The following is an 18119-nucleotide window of genomic DNA, read 5'->3' as shown; positions in this document are numbered from 1 at the left end:
ACATGAGAGTCATGACTATACAAATCATTGAAATTTTGATCCAAGTAAGTCAAAATGTATACATAGAGGTCGTTTATGACATGACTTAGTATAAATAAGACAAAAATGATCAAATTTGACATTTTTCGATAGAAAAAACATTTTTTGAAAATTTTCGATTTTTCAACATGAGAGTCATGACTATACAAATCATTGAAATTTTGATCCAAGTAAGTCAAAATGTATACATAGAGGTCCTTTATGACTGGACTAAGTATAAATAAGCCAAAAATGATCAAATTTGACATTTTTCGATTGAAAAAACATTTTTTGAAAATTTTGGATTTTTCAACATGAAAGTCATGACTATACAAATCATTGAAATTTTGATCCAAGTAAGTCAAAATGTATACATAGAGGTCTTTTATGACTGGACTAAGTATAAATAAGCCAAAAATTATAAAATTGGACATTTTTCGATAGAAAAAACATTTTTTGAAATTTTCGATTTTTCAACATGAGAGTCATGACTATACAAATACATACATTGAAATTTTGATCCAAGTATGTCAAAATGTATACATAGAGGTCGATTATGACTGGACTAAGTATAAATAAGCCAAAAATGATTACATTTGACATTTTTCGATAGAAAAAACATTTTTTGAAAATTTTCGATTTTTAAACATGAGAGTCATGACTATACAAATCGTTGAAAATTTGATCCAAGTAAGTCAAAATGTATACATAGAGGTCCTTTATGACTGGACTAAGTATAAATAAGCCAAAAATGATCAAATTGGACATTTTTCGATAGAAAAAACATTTTTTGAAAATTTTCGATTTTTCAACATGAGAGTCATGACTATACAAATCATTGAAATTTTGATCCAAGTAAGTCAAAATGTATACATAGAGGTCCTTAATGACTGGACTAAGTATAAATAAGCAAAAAATGATCAAATTTGACTTTTTTCGATAGAAAAAACATTTTTTGAAAATTTTCGATTTTTCAACATGAGAGTCATAACTATACAAATCATTGAAATTTTGATCCAAGTAAGTAAAAATGTATACATAGAGGTCGTTTATGACATGACTTAGTATAAATAAGACAAAAATGATCAAATTTGACATTTTTCGATAGAAAAAACATTTTTTGAAAATTTTCGATTTTTCAACATGAGAGTCATGACTATACAAATCATTGAAATTTTGATCCAAGTAAGTCAAATTGTATACATAGAGGTCGTTTATGACTGGACTAAGTATACATAAGCCAAAAATGATCAAATTTGACATTTTTCGATAGAAAAAACATTTTTTGATAATTTTCGATTTTTGAACATGAGAGTCATGACTATACAAATCATTGAAATTTTGATCTAAGTAAGTCAAAATGTATACATAGAGGTCCTTTATGACTGGAATAAGTATAAATAAGACAAAAATGATCAAATTTGACATTTTTCGATAGAAAAAACATTTTTTGAAAATTTTCGATTTTTCAACATGAGAGTCATGACTATACAAATCATTGAAATTTTGATCCAAGTAAGTCAAATTGTATACATAGAGGTCTTTATGACTGGACTAAGTATAAATAAGCCAAAAATGATCAAATTTGACATTTTTCGATAGAAAAAACATTTTTTGAAAATTTTTAATTTTTCAACTAGAATGTCATGACTATACAAATCATTGAAATTTTGATCCAAGTAAGTCAAAATGTATACATAGAGGTCGATAATGACTGGACTAAGTACAAATAAGCCAAAAATGATCAAATTTGACATTTTTCGATAGAAAAAACATTTTTTGAAAATTTTCGATTTTTCAACATGAGAGTCATGACTATACAAATCATTGAAATTTTGATCCAAGTAAGTCAAAATGTATACATAGAGGTCCTTTATGACTGGACTAAGTATAAATAAGCCAAAAATGATCAAATTTGACATTTTTCGATAGAAAAAACATTTTTTGAAAATTTTCGATTTTTCAACTAGAATGTCATGACTATACAAATCATTGAAATTTTGATCCAAGTAAGTCAAAATGTATACATAGAGGTCGATAATGACTGGACTAAGTACAAATAAGCCAAAAATGATCAAATTTGACATTTTTCGATAGAAAAAACATTTTTTGAAAATTTTCGATTTTTCAACATGAGAGTCATGACTATACAAATTATTGAAATTTTGATCCAAGTAAGTCAAAATGTATACATAGAGGTCGTTTATGACTGGGCTAAGTATAAATAAGCAAAAAATGATAAAATTTTACATTTTTCGATAGAAAAAACATTTTTTGAAAATTTTCGATTATTCAACAATAGAGTCATGACTACATAAATCATTGAAATTTTGATCCAAGTAAGTCAAAATGTATACATAGAGGTCGTTTATGACTGGACTAAGTATACATAAGCCAAAAATGATCAAATTTGACATTTTTCGATAGAAAAAACATTTTTTGATAATTTTCGATTTTTGAACATGAGAGTCATAACTATACAAATCATTGAAATTTTGATCCAAGTAAGTCAAAATGTATACATAGAGGTCGTTTATGACATGATTTAGTATAACCAAGACAAAAATGATCAAATTTGACATTTTTCGATAGAAAAAACATTTTTTGAAAATTTTGGATTTTTCAACTAGAATGTCATGACTATACAAATCATTGAAATTTTGATCCAAGTAAGTCAAAATGTATACATAGAGGTCGATAATGACTGGACTAAGTACAAATAACCCAAAAATGATCAAATTTGACATTTTTCGATAGAAAAAACATTTTTTGAAAATTTTCGATTTTTCAACATGAGAGTCATGACTATACAAATTATTGAAATTTTGATCCAAGTAAGACAAAATGTATACATAGAGGTCCTTTATGACTGGGCTAAGTATAAATAAGCCAAAAATGATAAAATTTTACATTTTTCGATAGAAAAAACATTTTTTGAAAATTTTGGATTTTCAATTAGAATGTCATGACTATACAAATCATTGAAATTTTGATCCAAGTAAGTCAAAATGTACACATAGAGGTCCTTTATGACTGGAATAAGTATAAATAAGCCAACAATGATCAAATTTAACATTTTTCGATAGAAAAAACATTTTTTGAAAATTTTCGACTTTTCAACATGAGAGTCATGACTATACAAATCATTGAAATTTTGATCCAAGTATGTCAAAATGTATACATAGAGGTCGATTATGACTGGACTAAGTATAAATAAGCCAAAAATGATCAAATTTGACATTTTTCGATAGAAAAAACTGCTATGTAGTTGCCCTGGTTCCCAATTATTGGTGAACTGGTGTTCGAGTTTTGGGGTCCGTCACGTGTGAGGGTGTTAAATGTGGAAATTTGTATGGGACACCCAATTTCCCAGAGGTCCTTTGAGGCTGGTTCAGTAGCAAGCTTTGATGTTGACAAATCTGGGTTCATGCAGGTTGAACAAGTTAGACATGAGTCCAGACGACGTCGATTAAATGTTGTTCGAATTTGGGTACGGTACTATCCGTTTGATTCACATATGGTTCAATTTATCTGAGTCTGACTTTACTTATTGACAGTTGTTAGTAATAGATTTTAGAAACTCAAATGTCAAATACATATGCGTACGATGAACGTGGAATTTATCGTTTGTATAATTCGACGTCGCGATTTGGATGAATGTCCAAGCTGTTCGTATGTTGGCGAAACTTTTAGGTGTGTTCGTATTAGTGGAATAGTTACAATCAAATTTTGACTATGTTGGATAAAATTTTAGGTTATGTTTACCTGTAAAATGTTGAGTGTTCAATTTGTTGGAGTTAACACCTGCCGAAAACCATCATATAATTGGAGTTTTAATTTAATATCCTCCAATTCCTGGATGACAAACTCCTAATTGAAACCCACGTGTTGGACGTATCTTCCACAGGTAATTTCGTATTTTTGAATAATAAAAAAGACGAATTTGTTTAAAGATAATTTATTTGTTTTAGATATTTATCCAGAAGTACAAAATCGAAGCGAAGTTGATTGAAACAATTTAAAATGCTACTCGATTAAAACAATTTAAGTAATTCTACTCGATTGAAACAGTTTTAGTAATTATTTTATATGTGTCTTCACTACGAAGTTCAGATAATGATTGATTAAAAAGGTGAGATCGTTGTTTTTCTGTTTTAGGATGTAGGTGGGATTTTGGAAGCAAAATTGTCACCAACCAGTTGAAAAAAAACATAACTATTATGTTTGTAGGAATTTATGTTATGCAGTGACTATGATGAAATTTCTTTATAAATAAGGGTGAATATACTAATGTATTTTTAGCAGATTCAATACATAACATGTACCCCCCTCTCATCTTTCAGGCAGTGATCTTACTGTGTAGTGATGAGGATCCGTCACAGAGGAATAATTATCATCTTCAGGTGGGGTGAAAAGATATGCTCTTAAAGTTAGGGTACCCGAAGCTAATATTGGAAGAATCTTGGTGATTGTATGGAAGAAAAAAATATCACCGGTTAAGGTTTGTCACGTCTATAATACTTCTTTAGATACATGGCATGGCACTTCAAGCATTTTCCGGTCGTAATATTTTTTAATATTACGGTGTTTTTAGTTTTAAAATTCACAATTGTGTATGGGCCAAGATATTTGGCGAGGAATTTTTTGCTTGAAGTACCATGTACAGAAATTTGTTTTTTCTTCAACATCACCAGGTCATTCACATTGAATCCGTGGGGTTTCTTGCCTCGATTAAAATAATCTTTCCTCTTTTTCAATGACTTTTTAGGAAAAGTTCGATTGTTTGTTTTGGTAATCTTTTGTTTATTGATAAAATTCTATGAATTTCCCAAATATGATCAAGAGGGAAGGTTAGATTTCGACCAAAAAAAATTGAAGCTGGGGTGGAATTGGCTACAGGTGAAAATGAATTGTTATAAGCGAATGTGGCGAATCCGACGAATTCGTCCCATGTGATGTGACCTGTGGATGCTGATTGTAGAAGTGTGCTAATGTTCGCAATGAGGATTTTGTTCATTGCTTCTGATTTATTACCTGAAGGTGCGTATGGTGACAGGTACCTAGCTCTGATCCCCCACTTGTAACAAAATTCCTTGTAAGTTGTGGATTTGAAATAACTTGCGTTATCCGAAATAACTATGTATGGTACCGAGAACGTTAAGAAAGATCTTTCTAAAGCGGTACAAATCGAACTTGAGTTGCAAGTTTTTAAAGGAAATGTTTGTAGAAACCGGCTGTAACTATCTACAGCTACCAGCAGGTATCTATTTCTGTTTTTAGTGATGGGAAGAGGGCCAAGAATGTCAATATGAAGGGCTTCATAGACGTAGTTCGGGTTTTTTGCTTCCATGTTAGGTTTTGGTTTAGGTGGAATTTTATGTCGAAGACAAACGTCACAAGATTTGACGTAATCAGCTACGTCTTTATATAGATTCTTCCAATAAAAGCGTCTGGAGATATTTGAATAAGCCTTTACGACACCTTGGTGGGATGCTCGGAGGCCATCGTGGAAATAGTGTAGTATGGCTTGACGTAGAGCCTCGGGAACGTAGATACGTCGTTTTTTATATCTCCCTGTTTTCTTACACAGAATGCCATGGTAGAGTGTAAAATTATTGACATCATCCACTCCGTTACGCATTCGGAGTATGATGGTTTTGCACTCAGGGTCATTTGACTGTGCTACTCGAATATTAGGGAAGATAGGAGGATACTGTTGCAAAAGTAAGAGCTTGTCCTCCGGGGTTACGTCGTCGTAAAGATGTGTAGTGATCGGATGGTTGGGTTGCTCTATGGGGTCAACTTCTGAGTATAGCCTAGAAAGAGCGTCGGCTAAATTGTTTATAGTGCTATTTATATGTTCAACCTCGAATTCGAAATTTGATAGAGTGAGTTGCCAACGTGCGAGTTTACCAGTGTTTTTACAGTTTTTGAATAGGTAAGTTAGTGCATTATTATCGGTCTGGATGGTGAATTTTCCGTTGTGTAAATAATCTTGAAATTTGTTGATCGTAGAAATTAAACTCAGTGCTTCCTTCTCGTAAATATGAGTTTTACATTTAGCTGGTGAAAGTTTCCTGGATGTATATGCAATTGGGTGTAGTACGTCATTGACGCGTTGTAACAGTACGTCCGCTATACAATGGTCACTTGCGTCGCATCTGATGATAAATGGCTTGGTGAAATCAGGAAATTTTAGTATGGGAGCCGATGTAAGTTTTGTTTTTAGTTTGTTGAAAGCGTCCAGATGTATTTGTTTGAATTCGTATTTTACGTTTTTCAGACGAAGTTTATTTAACGGATGACAGATTTCGGAATAATTATCTATGAATTTCATATAATAACCAAAAATTCCAAGTACCATACGAAGTTGTTTTAGATTTTTAGGTGGTGGTAAGTCGTTAATCGCTTGTACTTTGGAGGTGTCGATGGATAGACCGTTTTCATCAATGATTAAACCGAGGTATTTTAATCTGGTCATGAAGAATCGACATTTCTCAGGTTTTGCTGTTAAACCATTTTCTTTTAATCTTTTCAGGACTTCGGATGTTTGAAATGTTCTTCAATGGAGTTCGAATATATAAGGAGGTCGTCGGCGTAAGGAACGCAATATTTATATTTTAGATCTCCAAATATGTCGAGCATAACTCGATTCAAAGCTTGGCTGCTATTGGCGAGACCTTGCGGAGCTTTCAAATACCTGTATTGGCCATTGGGTGTGACGAAAGCTGTTATGTTTCTAGAATTTTTATCGAGTTTTACCTGGTGGAAGCTATTGACGAGATCGATCGATGAAAATATCTTTGCGCCATGGAGGGAGTTAAAACAGTCTTGAATTTGACTACTAGGATATGGATCGAAGAGTATTTTTTTATTTACCTCTTGATAATCGTGGACAATGCGGTAAGATCCATCTCGCTTTTTGACAAGAAATGTAGGACTTGCCCATGAACTGGTACATCGCTCAATGATACCTTGGTTTAATAGATCGTCTACAATATTGTTCAGGATGGCTGCTTTTGGGGGTACCAATGTATATGGATGTTTGTAAATCGGCGATCTGTCCTTCAGGAGTATTTTCATTGTGTGATTAGTAGCGGTGCCTGTTTTGTTGGTTTAGACGTCACAGTAATTGTTTTTTAAATTTTCCAAGTGTTGGGTATCAGATGGCCGTAGCTTTGCTGAATTCTCAAGAAGTAAGTTGAATTGTTCGTTTTGTTCGAAAATGATAGGTGTAGTTAAGTTTAAGTTTTCGATTATAAGGCATTTTCGTTGGAAATTTAAATTGGCTTTCACACTATGAAGGAAATCGTTGCCAAGTATAAGTTGACAGGGAAGATTTTTGACGATGAGAAAGGTTGCTTTCCAGGTGTACTTCTGAATTTTGATAATTAAGAAAATTGATTTATCTATGGTGATGTTGGTATTATTTGCGATGGCAATTCTTTTGAATATTTTATTAATCTTGTGTTTTTTATGTTTCAGAAGTAAAGCCAAATCGGAACGAATAATGTTGTAAGTTGAACCGGTGTCAATCATTGACCGATATTTATGCTCTAAGATATCCAATTCGATAAACGGTATAGCGTTTTGGTATTTGAATTCGCACTTGTGGGAAGCAAATAATTTCCGCTGTTGAGGTGAATTATCGGAATTGCTTCGAGATTCCTTCAATTGTCAACTATGTTTTGGATTTTCTTGCGAGATCGCATTCTTTAGTCGATTTGCATTTTCATCAGCGCGTTTGGAAATAATTGTTCGAATGTCGTAGGTTGGGGGAAGATGGTTGCTAACAATGGTAGGTATTCGGAATTTGCACTGTCAAGGATGTGCGTCACGATGCGCGTTTCGTCGTGAAGGTTTAGGACCTTAGCGGTGATCTCCAAATCGTAAGTGAGTTGCTTGAGAGATTCATTGGAGTTTTGGTACCTGAAGATTTTTTCTAGTTGAATCCTTGACATTTGGGTGGGGGACAAGAATTTTATCAGAAGTTCACTTTTAATGTGGTCCCAGCTGTTAGTGGGGGTTGCTAGTCTAGATAGCCATAGTTGTAATTCACCCTCCGTTTGTGTAACTAATCCTTTAATGAGTTTAGGTAGTGGCATAATGTTCAAATTAACAATATTCTCCACTTTTATTAGGAAATCTATGAAGATGGGTTATCGCCGTCTGCTCTTGGTAGATTTTGGCACAATTGGGTCATATCTGGTTTGAAGTTGGGACCCGATAGGTTCTTAATTTGTTTTTGAGTATCCAATAGAAGTTGATTATGGATGGCCAATAACTGTGTTAGACTGTCCCTGTGAGCGGTCCTTTGGTTGGGAGCCACGAGATTCGGCACGTTGTTATTTGAAATGCTTTGTTGATTATTGAAATTGGGAAGGTTAAAGTTATTAAAATTTTGAGCATTCGAGTCATGATTAATATTTAAATTTGGGTTAGTTAAATTATGACCAGAAATGTTAAAATTATTATTTTGTGGCGGCTGTGTAGTACCAGCGTTATAAAAACTTGTGTTATAAGCAGGTGGGTTGAATAAGTTTTGCGCCTGGTTGTCAATAATTGGTGCCGAAGGTCGTGGTCCGAGTGTGAGACCTGAAGATGGGGGAGGGGTTGGATTGAAACTAAGAGCTCGTGTTCTGATTGGTGACAATCTACCGTCCGGGTGTATATTGTAAAGGATTTGGTTAAAGGGTACCTGGTGTCTTACAGTTGATGGTGTTGTAGGTAGACGTGGAGATGAAGCTACTGCTGCTGCTCCATATCCGCTGGCATTATGTAGGAACGATGGTGGCACGGTGCGGGGAATGGCGCCGTTGTTGTTGTTAGATTGCATCTTCAATTGTTTTTAAATACTGATTTGAGTTGTATAACTATCGTTTTATTGTCTATACTAATGGTGTTTGTTTCCGATTTCAGATGAATAGCAGTTGGTATCTTGATAATGAATTTGAAATGCAATTTGTCCTGTAAAATGGAAAAAACCAGCAGAAATACCAGTAGAATAAGTTTGTATGTGTACAGGATAAAGTGAATAAATAAAAAGATGAGTTTGAGAAGAAGTGATGGCTAGTTTTTTTTTGACACCTAGAAACTGTTTGTTTCGTGAATAGTGAATGTTATACTTTTCACTATTCAATTGAACCTATTTTGAGACGAATTGACGTTCTATTGTGATTTGTTAGAAATTTTATATAGAGAGAAAAAAATTTTAAATGAATACAGTAGCGTTAATTGTTGTGGAACAATAGTACTCAAAAATTATATAATATCCTAGTTAAAGGGTACGTTTTGCAATTGTTTATGGTTGCAAATCAAATTCCAAGGAAGTTTAAAGTTGTAGAATTAATAAAAAAATTTTTGATGATTTTGAGTTAAGGATGATAATCGTTAAAAAAAAATTTTTTTCTCTAAATGAGTGTACTATCAAAAAAAATTTTTATCAAGTTTTAATTTACAATAGAACCATGCTCTGCTACCATTTGCTATGTAGTTGCCCTGGTTCCCAATTATTGGTGAACTGGTGTTCGAGTTTTGGGGTCCGTCACGTGTGAGGGTGTTAAATGTGGAAATTTGTATGGGACACCCAATTTCCCAGAGGTCCTTTGAGGCTGGTTCAGTAGCAAGCTTTGATGTTGACAAACCTGGGTTCATGCAGGTTGAACAAGTTAGACATGAGTCCAGACGACGTCGATTAAATGTTGTTCGAATTTGGGTACGGTACTATCCGTTTGATTCACATATGGTTCAATTTATCTGAGTCTGACTTTACTTATTGACAGTTGTTAGTAATAGATTTTAGAAACTCAAATGTCAAATACATATGCGTACGATGAACGTGGAATTTATCGTTTGTATAATTCGACGTCGCGATTTGGATGAATGTCCAATCTGTTCGTATGTTGGCGAAACTCTTAGGTGTGTTCGTATTAGTGGAATAGTTACAATCAAATTTTGACTATGTTGGATAAAATTGTAGGTTATGTTTACCTGTAAAATGTTGAGTGTTCAATTTGTAGGAGTTAACACCTGCCGAAAACCATCATATAATTGGAGTTTTAATTTAATATCCTCCAATTCCTGGATGACAAACTCCTAATTGAAACCCACGTGTTGGACGTATCTTCCACAGGTAATTTCGTATTTTTGAATAATAAAAAAGACGAATTTGTTTAAAGATAATTTATTTGTTTTAGATATTTATCCAGAAGTACAAAATCGAAGCACAGTTGATTGAAACAATTTAAAATGCTACTCGATTAAAACAATTTAAGTAATTCTACTCGATTGAAACAGTTTTAGTAATTATTTTATATGTGTCTTCACTACGAAGTTCAGATAATGATTGATTAAAAAGGTGAGATCGTTGTTTTTCTGTTTTAGGATGTAGGTGGGATTTTGGAGGCAAAATTGTCACCAACCAGTTGAAAAAAAACATAACTATTATGTTTGTAGGAATTTATGTTATGCAGTGACTATGATGAAATTTCCCTATAAATAAGGGTGAATATACTAATGTATTTTTAGCAGATTCAATACATAACAAAACATTTTTTGAAAATTTTCGATTTTTCAACATGAGAGTCATGACTATACAAATCATTGAAATTTTGATCCAAGTAAGTCAAAATGTATACAAAGAGCTCCTTTATGACTGGACTAAGTATAAATAAGCCAAAAATGATCAAATTTGACATTTTTCGATAGAAAAAACATTTTTTGAAAATTTTCGATTTTCAACATGAGAGTCATGACGATACAAATCTTTGAAATTTTGATCCAAGTAAGTAAAAATGTAAACATAGAGGTTGTTTATGACTGGACTAAGTATAAATAAACCAATAATGATCAAATTTGACATTTTTCGATAGAAAAAACATTTTTTGAAAATTTTCGATTTTTCAACTAGAATGTCATGACTATACAAATCATTGAAATTTTGATCCAAGTAAGTCAAAATGTATACATAGAGATCCTTATTGACTGGACTAAGTATATATAAGCCAAAAATGATCAAATTTGACATTATTCGATAGAAAAAACATTTTTTGAAAATTTTCGATTTTTCAACTAGAATGTCATGACTATACAAATCAATGAAATTTTGATCCAAGTAAGTCAAAATGTATACATAGAGGCCCTTTATGACTGGAATAAGTATAAATAAGCCAAAAATGATCAAATTTGACATTTTTCGATAGAAAAAACATTTTTTGAAAATTTTCGATTCTTCAACATGAGAGTCATGACTATACAAATCATTGAAATTTTGATCCAAGTAAGTCAAAATGTATACATAGAGGTCGTTTATGACTGGACTAAGTATAAATAAGCCAAAAATAATCAAATTTGACATTTTTCGATAGAAAAAACATTTTTTGAAAATTTTCGATTTTTCAACATGAGAGTCATGACTATACAAATCATTGAAATTTTGACCCAAGTAAATCAAAATGTATACATAGAGTCCTTTATGACTGGACTAAGTATTAATAAGCCAAAAATGATCAAATTTGACATTTTTCGATAGAAAAAAACATTTTTTGAAAATTTTCGATTTTTCAACTAGAATGTCATGACTATACAAATCATTGAAATTTTGATCCAAGTAAGTCAAAATGTATACATAGAGGTTCTTTATGACTGGACTAAGTATAAATAAGCCAAAAATGATCAAATTTGACATTTTTCGATAGAAAAACATTTTTTGAAAATTTTCAATTTTCAACATGAGAGTCATGACTATACAAATCATTGAAATTTTGATCCAAGTAAGTCAAAATGTATTCATAGAGGTCCTTTATGACTGGACTAAGTATAAATAAGCCAAAAATGATCAAATTTGACATTTTTCGATAGAAAAAACATTTTTTGAAAATTTTCGATTTTTCAACATGAGAGTCATGACTATACAAATCATTGAAATTTTGATCCAAGTAAGTCAAAATGTATACATAGAGGTCCTTTATGACTGGACTAAGTATAAATAAGCCAAAAATGATCAAATTTGACATTTTTCGATAGAAAAAACATTTTTTGAAAATTTTCGATTTTTCAACTAGAATGTCATGACTTTACAAATCATTGAAATTTTGATCCAAGTAAGTCAAAATGTATACATAGAGGTCGTTTAAGACTGGACTAAATATAAATAAGCCAAAAATGATCAAATTTGACATTTTTCGATAGAAAAACATTTTTTGAAAATTTTCGATTTTTCAACTAGAATGTCATGACTATACAAATCATTGAAATTTTGATCCAAGTAAGTCAAAATGTATACATAGAGGTCGTTTATGACTGGACTAAGTATAAATAAGCCAAAAATGAACAAATTTGACATTTTTCGATAGAAAAGACATTTTTTGAAAATTTTCGATGTTTCAACATGAGAGTCATGACTATACAAATCATTGAAATTTTGATTCAAGTAAGTCAAAATGTATACATAGAAGTTGTTTATGACTGGACTAAGTATAAATAAGCCAAAAATGATCAAATTTTACATTTTTCGATAGATAAAACATTTTTTGAAAATTTTCGATTTTTCAACTAGAATGTCATGACTATCCAAATCATTGAAATTTTGATCCAAGTATGTCAAAATGTATACATAGAGGTCCTTTATGACTGGACTACGTATAAATAAGAGAAAAATGATCAAATTTGACATTTTTCGATAGAAAAAACATTTTTTGAAAATTTTCGATTTTTCAACATGAGAGTCATGACTATACAAATCATTGAAATTTTGATCCAAGTAAGTCAAAATGTATACATAGAGGTCGTTTATGACTGGACTAAGACCAAATAAGCCAAAATTGATAAAATTTGACATTTTTCGATAGAAAAAACATTTTTCGAAAATTTCCGATTTTATAACTAGAATGTCATGACTATACAAATCATTGAAATTTTGATCCAAGTAAGTCAACATAGAGGTCCTCTATGACTGGACTAAGTATAAATAAGCCAAAAATGATCAAATTTGACATTTTTCGATAGAAAAAAACATTTTTTGAAAATTTTCGATTTTTCAACTAGAATGTCATGACTATACAAATCATTGAAATTTTGATCTTAGTAAGTCAAAATGTATATAAAGAGGTCGTTTATGACTGGACTAAGTATAAATAAGCCAAAAATGTTCAAATTTGACATTTTTCGATAGAAAAAACATTTTTTGGAAATTTTCGATTTTTCAACATGAGAGTCATGACTATACAAATCATTGAAATTTTGATCCAAGTAAGTCAAAATGTATACATAGAGGTCGTATATGACTGGACCAAGTATAAATAAGCCAAAATTGATCAAATTTGACATTTTCGATAGAAAAAACATTTTTTGAAAATTTTCGATTTTTCAACTAGAATGTCATGACTATACAAATCATTGAAATTTTGATCCAAGTAACTCAAAATGTATACATAGAGGTCGTTTATGACTGGGCTAAGTATAAATAAGCCAAAAATGTTCAAATTTGACATTTTTCGATAGAAAAAACATTTTTTGAAAATTTCCGATTTTACAACATGAGAGTCATGATTATACAAATCATTGAAATTTTGATCCAAGTAAGTCAAAATGTATACATAGAGGTCCTTTATTACTGGACTAAGTAGAAATAAGCCAAAAATGATCAACTTTGACATTTTTCGATAGAAAAAACATTTTTTGAAAATTTCCGATTTTACAATTAGAATGTCATGACTATACAAATCATTGAAATTTTGATCCAAGTAAGTCAAAATGTATACATAGAGGTTCTTTATGACTGGACTAAGTATAAATAAGCCAAAAATGATCAAATTTGACATTTTTCGATAGAAAAAACATTTTTTGAAAATTTTCAATTTTCAACATGAGAGTCATGACTATACAAATCATTGAAATTTTGATCCAAGTAAGTCAAAATGTATTCATAGAGGTCCTTTATGACTGGACTAAGTATAAATAAGCCAAAAATGATCAAATTTGACATTTTTCAATAGAAAAAACATTTTTTGAAAATTTTCGATTTTTCAACATGAGAGTCATGACTATACAAATCATTGAAATTTTGATCCAAGTAAGTCAAAATGTATACATAGAGGTCCTTTATGACTGGACTAAGTATAAATAAGCCAAAAATGATCAAATTTGACATTTTTCGATAGAAAAACATTTTTTGAAAATTTTCGATTTTTCAACATGAGAGTCATGACTATACAAATCATTGAAATTTTGATCCAAGTAAGTCAAAATGTATACATAGAGGTCGTTTATGACTGGACTAAGACCAAATAAGCCAAAAATGATCAAATTTGACATTTTTCGATAGAAAAAACATTTTTTGAAAATTTCCGATTTTACAACATGAGAGTCATGAGTATACAAATCATTGAAATTTTGATCCAAGTAAGTCAAAATGTATACATAGAGGTCCTTTATGACTGGACTAAGTAGAAATAAGCCAAAAATGATCAAATTTGACATTTTTCGATAGAAAAAACATTTTTTGAAAATTTCCGATTTTACAATTAGAATGTCATGACTATACAAATCATTGAAATTTTGATCCAAGTAAGTCAAAATGTATACATAGAGTTCCTTTATGACTGGAATAAGTATAAATAAGCCAAAAATGATCAAATTTGACATTTTTCGATAGAAAAAACATTTTTTGAAAATTTTCAATTTTCAATATGAGAGTCATGACTATACAAATCATTGAAATTTTGATCCAAGTACGTCAAAATGTATTCATAGAGGTCCTTTATGACTGGACTAAGTATAAATAAGCCAAAAATGATCAAATTTGACATTTTTCGATAGAAAAAACATTTTTAGAAAATCTTCGATTTTTCAACATGAGAGTCATGACTGTCCAAATCATTAAAATTTTGATCAAAGTGAGTCAAAATGTATACATAGAGGTCGTTTATGACTGGACTAAGTATAAATAAGCCAAAAATGATAAAATTTTACATTTTTCGATAGAAAAAACATTTTTTGAGAATTTTGGATTTTCAATTAGAATGTCATGACTACACAAATCATTGAAATTTTGATCCAAGTAAGTCAAAAAGTATACATAGAGGTCGTTTATGACTGGACTAAGTATAAATAAGCCAAAAATGATCAAATTTGACATTTTTCGATAGAAAAAACATTTTTTGAAAATTTCCGATTTTACAACATGAGAGTCATGACTATACAAATCATTGAAATTTCGATCCAAGTAAGTCAAAATGTATACACAGAGGTCCTTTATGACTGGACTTAGTAGAAATAAGCCAAAAATGATCAAATTTGACATTTTTCGATAGAAAAAACATTTTTTGAAAATTTCCGATTTTACAATTAGAATGTCATGACTATACAAGTCATTGAAATTTTGATCCAAGTAAGTCAAAATGTATACATAGAGGTCCTTTATGACTGGACTAAGTATAAATAAGCCAAAAATTATCAAATTTGACATTTTTCGATAGAAAAAACATTTTTGGAAAATTTTCGATTTTCAACATGAGAGTCAAGACTATACAAATCATTGAAATTTTGATCCAAGTAAGTCAGAAGGTATACATAGAGGTCCTTTATGACTGGACTAAGTATAAATAAGCCAAAAATGATCAAATTTGACATATTTCGATAGAAAAAACATTTTTTGAAAATTTTCGATTTTTCAACATGAGAGTCATGACTATGCAAATCATTGAAATTTTTATCCAAGTAAGTCAAAATGTATACATAGAGGTTCTTTATGACTGGACTAAGTATAAATAAGCCAAAAATGATCAAATTTGACATTTTTCGATAGAAAAAACATTTTTTGAAAATTTTCGATTTTTCAACTAGAATGTCATGACTATACAAATCATTGAAATTTTGATCCAAGTAAGTCAAAATGTATACATAGAGGTCGTTTGTGACTGGACTAAGTATAAATAAGCCAAAAATGATTAAACTTGACATTTTTCGATAGAAAAAACATTTTTTGAAAATTTTCGATTTTTCAACTAGAATGTCATGACTATACAAATCATTGAAATTTTGATCCAAGTAAGTCAAAATGTATACAAATAGGTCCTTTATGACTAGACCAAGTATAAATAAGCCAAAAATGATCAAATTTGAAATTTTTGATAGAAAAAACATTTTTGAAAATTTTCGATTTTTCAACATGAGAGTCATGACTATACAAATCATTGAAATTTTGATCCAAGTAAGTCAAAATGTATACATAGAGGTCCTTTATGACTGGACTAAGTATAAATAAGTTAAAAATGATCAAATTTGACATTTTTCGATAGAAAAAGCATTTTTTGAAAATTTTCTATTTTTCAACATGAGAGTCATGACTATACAAATCATTGAAATTTTGATCCAAGTAAGTCAAAATGTATACATAGAGGTCCTTTATGACTGCACTAAGTATAAATAAGCAAAAAATGATCAAATTTGACATTTTTCGATAGAAAAAACATTTTTGAAAATTTTCGATTTTTCAACATGAGAGTCATGACAATACAAATCATTGAAATTTTGATCCAAATTAGTCAAAATGTATACAAAGAGGTCGTTTATGACTGGACTAATTATAAATAAGCCAAAAATGATCAAATTTGACATTTTTCGATAGAAAAAACATTTTTTGAAAATTTCCGATTTTACAACTAGAATGTTAAGACTATACAAATCATTGAAATTTTTATCCAAGTAAGTCAAAATGTATACATAGAGGTCCTTTATGACTGGACTAATTATAAATAAGCCAAAAATGATCAAATTTGAAATTTTCGATAGAAAAAACACTTTTGAAAATTTTCGATTTTTCAACATGAGAGTCATGACTATACAAATCATTGAAATTTTGATCCAAGTAAGTCAAAATGTATACATTAGAGGTCGTTTATGACTGGACTAAGTATAAATAAGCCAAAAATGATCAAATTTGACATTTATCGATAGAAAAAACATTTTTTGTAAATTTTCGATTTTTCAACTAGAATGTCATGACTATACAAATCATTGAAATTTTGATCCAAGTAAGTCAAAATGTATAAATAGAGGTCCATTATGACTGGACTAAGTATAAATAAGCCAAAAATGATCAAATTTGACATTTTTCGATAGAAAAAACATTTTTTGAAAATTTTCGATTTTACAACTAGAACGTCGTGACTATACAAATCATTGAAATTTTGATCCAAGTAAGTCAAAATGTATATTTAGAGGTCCTTTATGACTGGTCTAAGGATAAATAAGCCAAAATTAACCAAATTTGACATTTTTCGATAGAAAAAACATTTTTTGAAAATTTTCGATTTTTCAACATGAGAGTCATGACCATACAAATCATTGAAATTTTGATCCAAGTAAGTCAAAATGTATACATAGAGGTCCTCTATGACTGGACTAAGTATAAATAAGCCAAAAAAGATCAAATTTGACATTTTTCGAAAGAAAAAACATTTTTTGAAAATTTCCGATTTTACAACTAGAATGTCATGACAATACAAATCATTGAAATTTCGATCCAAGTTAGTCAAAATGTATACATAGAGGTCGTTTATGACTGGACTAAGTATAAATAAGCCAAAAATGATCAAATTTGACTTTTTTCGATAGAAAAAACATTTTTTGAAAATTTTCGTTTTTAAACATGAGAGTCATGACTATACAAATCATTGAAATTTTGATCCAAGTAAGTCAAAATGTATTCATAGAGGTCCTTTATGACTGGACTAAGTATAAATAAGCCAAAAATGATCAAATTTCACATTTTTCGATAGAAAAAACATTTTTTGAAAATTTTCGATTTTTCAACATGAGAGTCATGACTATACAAATCATTGAAATTTTGATCCAAGTAAGTCAAAATGTATACATAGAGGTCCTTTATGACTGGACTAAGTATAAATAAGCCAAAAATGATCAAATTTGACATTTTTCGATAGAAAAAACATTTTTTGAAAATTTTAGATTTTTCAACATGAAAGTCATGACTATACAAATCATTGAAATTTTGATCCAAGTAAGTCAAAATGTATACATAGAGGTCGTTTATGACTGGACTAAGTATAAATAAGCCAAAAATGATCAACTTTGACATT

At 30.3% G+C, this 18119-nt stretch overlaps 2 long non-coding RNA genes across 2 annotated transcripts; both read left to right on the top strand.

Moving 5' to 3' along the window:
• The first annotated feature begins 7501 nt into the window (after nucleotides 1–7501).
• On the top strand, nucleotides 7502–8995 carry LOC123304827. Its single transcript, XR_006536798.1, has 2 exons — nucleotides 7502–7533; nucleotides 8938–8995. It is a non-coding gene; the product is annotated as an uncharacterized LOC123304827 (long non-coding RNA).
• Nucleotides 8996–10067: 1072 nt separating this feature from the next.
• LOC123304833 lies at nucleotides 10068–10489 on the top strand. The gene is made up of 3 exons (XR_006536799.1): nucleotides 10068–10150; nucleotides 10215–10319; nucleotides 10402–10489. It is a non-coding gene; the product is annotated as an uncharacterized LOC123304833 (long non-coding RNA).
• The last annotated feature ends 7630 nt before the right edge of the window (nucleotides 10490–18119 follow it).

This window comes from Chrysoperla carnea, unplaced genomic scaffold, assembly GCF_905475395.1.
Source record: "Chrysoperla carnea unplaced genomic scaffold, inChrCarn1.1, whole genome shotgun sequence".
Taxonomy (NCBI): Eukaryota; Metazoa; Arthropoda; class Insecta; order Neuroptera; family Chrysopidae; genus Chrysoperla; species Chrysoperla carnea.
Note: the sequence above shows the minus strand (reverse complement) of the source record. Positions and strands in the feature narration are given on the sequence as shown.